General features: G+C 41.4%; 1 non-coding gene across 1 annotated transcript; it reads right to left on the bottom strand.

The window, feature by feature from the left end:
- Positions 1-2,147: 2,147 nt before the first annotated feature.
- LOC121157522 lies at positions 2,148-2,254 on the bottom strand. Its single transcript, XR_005884044.1, has one exon. It is a non-coding gene; the product is annotated as a U6 spliceosomal RNA (small nuclear RNA).
- Positions 2,255-7,584: the final 5,330 nt, after the last annotated feature.

Below are 7,584 nucleotides of genomic sequence, written 5' to 3'. Positions count from 1 at the left end.
AAGTGCACTCTTGGGGTCCAGCACAATGGCTCAGCAGTGGGATCCCCTATGGCAAGCGCTGGGATCCCATATAGGCACCAGTTCATGTCCCGGCTGCTCCAATTCACATATAACTCCCTGCTAATGGCATGGGAAAGCAGCGCAGGATGGCCTGAGGTCTTGGAACCCTGCATCCACATGGAACACCTGTAAGAAGTTCCTGGCTCCTGGCTTTGGATCAGCTCAGCTCTAGCCATTGTGGCCATTTAGGGAGCTAACCAGTGGATGGAAGCTCTTTCTCTGTTTCTAATCTGATCCGCCTTTCCAATAAAAATAAATTAATTAGAAAAAAAATATGGACAATATAAGTTACATGCAGTTTCTCTAAAAATGTAAGCAGAAATAGAGAAATATTTAGAGACTAATTTCATTCATGCTAATTAAAACCTCTAAATGGAAACTTTAGAAAAAAAGTGTCCTCTTGCCTTTTCTTTCTTTATGGGGCCTCTTTTCAGACCACTGGCTTTGCAGATTGAATATTTTACTGTTAAATTTTTAAAGATTTATTTATTTTTATTTGAAAGGCAAGTTTTTACAGGGAGAGAAGGAGAAACAGAGAGGTCTTCCATCCGCTGGTTCACTCCCCAAAGTATACAATGGCCAGAGCTGACCTGATCTGAAGTTAGGAACCAGGAGCTTCTTCCTGGTTCCCCAGCTGGAGATCCTGACCCAGTACCGCAGGGCACCCTACACTGCTTCTCACACCATAAGCAGGGAGCTGGATGGGAATTGGAACAGCTGGGGCATGAACTGGCACCCGTATGGGATGCTGGTGCTTGCAGGTGGGATATTAGCTTGCTACGACACTATACTGGCCCATATTTAATATAACTATTGGGGAAAAGTTGTGGTTGCTATAATGTTATTAATAGAAAATACTATCAGTGGAAATTACAAGAAAGTATTAAAGTAAGGCATCCAATTGAAAAGGCTACTTTTGGGGGCTGGTGCCATGACATCACAGGCTAAGCCTCCGCCTGTTATGCTGATATTCCCTATGGCTACAGGTTCATGTTTGGCTGTTCCACTTCTGGCCCAGCTCTCTGCTCGCACCTTGGAAAAGCAGCAGAGGTTGACTCAAGTCCCTGGGCCCCTACATGCACATCGGAGATTCGGAGGGAGGATCTGGCTCCTGGCTGCAGCTTGGCTCAGCTCTCTGTGTCTCCCTAACTCTGCCTTTCAAATAAAAAGTAGATCTTTTAGAAAGATGAAGCATATCTTCCCAGAGAACTGAGCCATTTCTTGAGAAAAGACAAAGGTTCCTTATATTGAAGAACAATTTATCATAGATATTTACATGGGAAATCAGCCAATAATTTTATAATTAATAGAAAACAGGAGAAGAAAATGGAGCCTTTTGTATGCAAGTTTGGCTTTACCAGATGTTGAGTTTTATTATTATTGTTATTTCTTGCAACGGGGACTAGATAAAGATGATGACTGGTGAGATCCACTATGTGTTTTTTTAGAGCAGTACAGCAAAGGTTTACTGGAAGTGACAGGAGTAAGTCCATGTTTAGGCTAACACAGCACAGTTAATGTTCTTGTCTATGCACGTATATCAGAGGCTGCACATATTGTGTAAGAATAATTACCAAATGTTCCGGGGGCGGTGAGTCTATTTCTTCAACATGAGAATTGATGAGGTTGTTAAATTAGGTTTTGTTGGAGTCATAACAGTTTATTTCACTAAGCTATTTATTGGATAAATATTGTCACTGATTTTCATCAACTTCAAAGAGGTATTATTTATTCAAGGAGAAGTGTTAGGAGTTTATTGCAGGACATATTCATTTTTTTTTCCCCTTTCTGCAGTGTTTTCTTCCCTGTTGATTCAGATGAAGTCAAGATTTTTAAATGTCAGTGGATCTGATAAAGTGCATGCATTGAAACATGGGTTTTACTGGAAAGCCAGCTTTGGGGCTGGGGTCTTCAGGAGCCAGGGTGCCACATGTTTTGGAGCACAACAGAAGAGCTTCAGTGTTTACGTGTGCCATATGTGAGCAGGGGGGCTATCTGCTTTGTTAGAGAAACTGAAGCCATGAACTCTTAAGTTTATTTTTATTGATTGTAGTATGTGGTGTTTTTGTTTTAATTTGTCATTTAAAAAATATATAGAACGCTTCACAAATTTGTGTGTCATCCTTGCTCAGGGGCCATGCTAATCTTTGTTGTATCGTTCCAATTTTATTATATGTGCTGCTGAAGCGAGCACTGCTTGTCATTATTATATAGAACCTATAGTCCTTCATAGCTGTTGTATGAGATTGAAAGTCACAGAGTCATGCCAAACAATGGTTTATATGGACAAACTGCGCCTGTTTATTTGAGGCTCGAAAGAAACTTCACTCACTATAAATTTGTATTTGAATTTCACATATTATATATAAGTCTATATATTACATATGTATATATATATATATATATATATATATATATATATATATATTGCTTGTGCAGGTGACTTATTACAACTATTTTGCCTTCACATTCTGTTAACATCTGTAGGTTTCTTTACTAAGCAACAAAAGAATTCACATCACTCAAATCAAGACATAAGAGAGCTACTCTAGGTGAGAGGAAAGCAGTGGGTAACGTACTACCTTCAACCTACTGTGTTTGGCAGGGTATTTTATATTTCTTTAGAAGGGAGAGAGAGACAGAGAATAAAAGAGAGAGAGAGAGAGAGAGAGAGAGAGAGGCTGGGGATTTTATCTGCTGGAACCCCACCCCCCCCAAATTGTTGCAAGTAGCTTGGGGCTGGGTCAGGCCAAAACCAGGAACCAGTAATTCTACTCAAGTCTCCTACCTAGGTAGCAGGGATCAAAGTCTTTCAGCCATCACCTGCTGCCTCTGGGGTGCATATGGCCAGGAAGCTGGGATTGAATGAAGTGCCTCACACATTACAGGTGCTCTGGCCTGGGATGTGGGCTTGTGAAGCAGTTAACTGACAGAAACCCCCAACGAAGCATATACTTTTGAGGCTATAAAGTTTCTTAGGAATGTGTTTCTTTTTTTTTCAGCTAATGTGCACATGCTGTTTAGAAATAGATTTTAATAAAGACCAACATGAGGAAGCAATGCAGTATAGCAGAAAATTGAGAGCTGATTTTCCTGGATTTGAGTATGAAGATGGATTGCCACTGATAATGTGGTCTTGGGTGAGCTCCTTGGCTCTGTCTGCTTTGTTCTCCTTAGAAAGGGGGACACCACTAGCTCAGCAGGAAGTCGGGAAGAGTAAATGAAATTCTAGGCATATAGGGCCCAACTCATCATTTGGCTTATCACAGCTACTTCAAAATGTATTTATTGGACAGAGAGGTAGTGAGAGATGGAGAGAGAAAAAGAGCTCCCACCTGCTTGTTCCTGTCTTTTGTTTGTTTGTTTTTAAAGATTTAATTATTTTTATTGGGAAGGCAAATTTACAGAGAAAAGGAGAGACAGAGAGGAAGATCCTCCATCCACTGGTTCACTCCCCAAGTGGCCACAACGACCATAGTTGATTCAAAGCCAGGAGTCAGGCGCCTCCTCTGGGTCTCCCACACAGGTACAGGGTCCCAAGGCCCCAGACCATCCTTAACCGCTTTCCCAGGCCACAAGCAGGGAGCTGGAAGGGAATTGGAGCACCCGGGGCATGAACTGATGCCTGTATGGGATCCCAAAACATGCAAGGCAAGGGCTTTAGCCACTAAGCTAACGTGCCAGGCCCTTGTTCACTTGTAGGTTGTATGGGAGGACTGGGACTGTGTTAGGATCTCAATCCAGAGTCCCCATGTGTGTAACAGGAATCCAGTTATCTGAAGCCATCACCACTGTCTTCCAGAGTCTGCTCTAGAAGGAAACTGAAGTCAGCAACTGGAATTGGGTATTAAAATTAGCTGTTCTAATATGGGACCTCTGTGTCTTAACCAGCAACTTAAGAGCTAGGCCAGATGTTCACCTTCGATAACTAGTTGTTTAGTGCAGGTCTTTCATAATTTGCTTTTCTTTCTGTAGATGTTTGGCCATTGAATTCATCATATTGAGTCCATTGAACTGTTCTTGCATCTCATTATATTTCTAGCAATGATGCATACAGATTTTCTTTTTGAGAATTGTAAACTTCCATAAAATGTCATGGAAAAGTAATCTCTATGGTTTTGCTCATTCATTCTTTCAGCGTCTGTCAATACTATTATATACCAGCTTCCTGAGTTCTAAATGCTTGTGTCAAATCGAGATAAAAGATAGGGTGGGAATTCCTACAGAATTTTAAATTCCAGAGAAGGAGCATTGCTTGTTTGAATCAGGTCAGCCCTTAACCCTTTGAGAGGTATGCTAGTGCTTTTGCTTTTGCTCTTTAGTGATGTCTCATTTCTGATATTTAATCTGAATGCCCCTGAATATTTGCTTAGCTTATTTGAGGACTTTTGGTTTTAAAGATTACCCTTTTAAAAGATGTATTCATGGATTTATTTGGAATATAGAGTTACAGAGAGAAGGAGGAACAGAGACCAGGAGAGTTGTCCTACCTGCTGGTTTACTTCCCTAATGTCCAGTATGGTTAGGACTGGGGTCATGCTGAAGCCAGGAGCCAGGAGCCAGGAGCTTCTTCTGAGTCTCCCACATTGGTGGCAGAGGCCCAACTGCTTAAACCATCTTCCATTGCTTTCTCAGTGTGTCAGGAGAAAGCTGGGTCAGAAGTGTCACACTTGGGACACAGACCTGTGCCCATTTGCGATGCTGGCCTTGCAGGCAGGAGCTTGACGTGCTGTGCCTCAACACCAGCTGCTTGGAGGGTATCCTCAATCTCTGTCTCTTTGGTTTATTAGAATAGCATTGAACTCCCTCTCTCTCACTTTTGTTCATTGCTTTTCCTTTCTGTTCTTAAAATGAGCATGTCGTGATCCGCAGCCGGCTCAGTGGATATTGCGGGTTGGTGGTTCTGATGACTTTCCTAACGAATGTTCTCCCATATGCTTGTTGACCTTCCAGTACGAGATAGTCCCTTGGTGACAAGTGAAAGTCTCTGATGACATCAGAGTTGATGACGCACCTATGGTACTGGATGGTTGTGTGGTACAGCACAGTTGAAAAGAGGAGCAAGTTCTGAGAATGGAGAAAAGGAGAGGATAACTTCTCTCTGCTGTTTGTCACAATATTTTTGCCTGTGAGTGATAGGAAATGAGTTTCAACTCATAGGAGTTTGTTGCGTGTAACTGAAATGCATGCTTAGAGATCCCAGCCTTTTGGGTTGATGCATTCATGAGCAATGCCGACAGACAGCCAGCTTCTTCTGGTTTTGTTTGTTATTTTGTTGGCTGACGTGTGTCCTTGTGATTCTGCGTCTCCCGGGGAAGATGGACATTAACGTGTTGGTTTCATGAGAACAACTTTCTCAGAACCTCTCTTGAAGTACAGTGCTCAAAATTGAGTCCTGTGTCTCCTCTTTGCAGCGAGATAGTCTGGGAAGCAATTCATTTTAGCCTGATGTCTGACCTCTCCAAGGCAAGTGAGGTTATGAATATGAGATAAACAAATAGCCATAATTGCCATAATTGGGTCTTTTAACTTTGAGACCTCTAATGGGCTTAGTGTTAGGTTTTCTGGTTTGAAAAGTATAGCTAACTCATTCATTCATTTGACAAATGTTTATTAAAGCCATAAAGTCCAATGAAATAGATTCCCAATGTAATAAAAATCAGGCCTCAAATTGTAGTACATGAATTAAAACTTTCTGAGTTTGGATGTAAGCTAACGGTGTTTTCTCTCAGCTTCTCCTAAAGCTGAGTTGCTCTGGGTTTCCCATAAGATTCCCTTTTCCATGTTTTATATGCTTATCCAGTAAATCAGACAAATTTCCTTTTCAGGGTTTGGCATTGTTTTTTATTGGAAAAGAAATAGATTGTTTTAGGCCAGGAAGAGAGAGAGAAATAGAGAGAGAGAGAGAGAGAGAGAGAGAGAGAGAGAGAGAGAGAGAGACAGAAACCATGAGCTACTTTCTTCCCTGGCTCCTGCCCTGCCCCTCCTCCCCTTCTTCCTTCTTGTATCTCAGTAATGAATCTTGGCCATATTCTATTCAGAAGCTTGTCCTTGCCCCTGCTTATTTTTGAAGCCACTTGCCATAGCTTTACACATGGTCTTTCCCGAGACTGTGTCATAAAGTCTTTTTGATTTTATGCCCAGGGTCAGGTTTCTAGAAGTGGTATCTGGAAGGATCAGTTTGTTAAATTCTGAGGCTGGTGAGACTGAATATACCCGGTGTGTGACTTTCCCTGCTTACTGTGAAAGCTGAGCTTCAGCCTCGCATGACCCCATTTGTCTTTTTCAGATGTTAGCCAAAATTAGCCGCACGATCCATGGAGTACTCACTTTTGGCCGTTTCCCAATGACAGATCACTCAACTAACTTCGGGAGGCTGCTGATCTGAGAGTTCCTTTCCTTGATTCCAAAGCCTGCAATGGAACAATTACCTTTCTTTCAAATATGCCTTTTTGGATTTCTTATTTGGAAAAACTATTGTTCATGAGATAGATCATATATACATTAATGATTGTTCATTTTTCCATATATATTAGTCAAAGTTATGTTTAATGCTTAATAATTTCTGATCAGCATGAGAGAATCATGTATCTCAAAATGGAGATACTTGAAATAGTAATAGTAAAAAAGCTTTATTATAAGTCCATACATATTTATTTTTTGGCTTTTGAAAAACTGAAAGCCATTACTGTGATGCTGATAAAACCTCACCAAGACGCTATTCGTGTTTTCTGGCATGATTTTCTGTTTTTAAAGCTTTTGCTCAAAACAGTTCCTACTTTTTCCTTTTATTCTGAAGGGTATTTGGAAAAAAGAAAGTTTATGATATTTGCAATCTGTATAGTTCTGTCTTTTACATTTTCACTAATAAAGTACCTTGGGTTTTAAACTGTGATGAAAAAGTGTAAATGAACATAAAGGTAAAGTGAGTATCACCATCAACCTTCCTGTGGTCGTGTTAAACTACTGTGAAGTCATGGCCACTTTAGTTTTATCCCGCACTCTTGCCCAGGAGTGAGTCCTTCCAAATCCCAGATGCTGTGTGGGGTCTGTTGCCAGGTTACAAGCCACAGGCGGGCGGGTAACCCCACTCGTGTGACTTTGCTATGGATGATCCTTGGCTCAATGTGTTTGTGAAGTTCTTTGTTTTTGTATAGATCACCAGCCTTACCTTTTTTTGGTAGAGCTTACCTGCAATTGTGTTCTCCAAAAGTGGAATGGGCCTGATGCTGTTACTATACACCGCACTGTAAACAGTGAGGGGTGGGGGAAGAAACTAAAGCAATGACTGGCTGGCATCTGACATGTGGAAGAAAGGCCCCAGAGGCTTCCTGCGGGGAGTCCATGTACAGGAATGGTGTGGTTTTGAGGGAGAGAGCCTGTGGGGCCAGACGCTGTGAAGTAGGGAGGAACTCAGACCTGGCTGTTTGTAGACATGGGAAAAGCCTCAGGATTCATGCTCTTCTTGGTAACAGATTATTTGTTATTTAAAGTTTAGAAGGAACTTCACTTCTTCTAAAGTTT

The sequence above is a fragment of the Ochotona curzoniae genome, unplaced genomic scaffold (genome assembly GCF_017591425.1).
Source record: "Ochotona curzoniae isolate NIBS_2020 unplaced genomic scaffold, NIBS_Ocur_1.0 contig_3520, whole genome shotgun sequence".
NCBI lineage: Eukaryota > Metazoa > Chordata > Mammalia > Lagomorpha > Ochotonidae > Ochotona > Ochotona curzoniae.
This window is presented reverse-complemented; position numbering and strand designations above follow the sequence as displayed.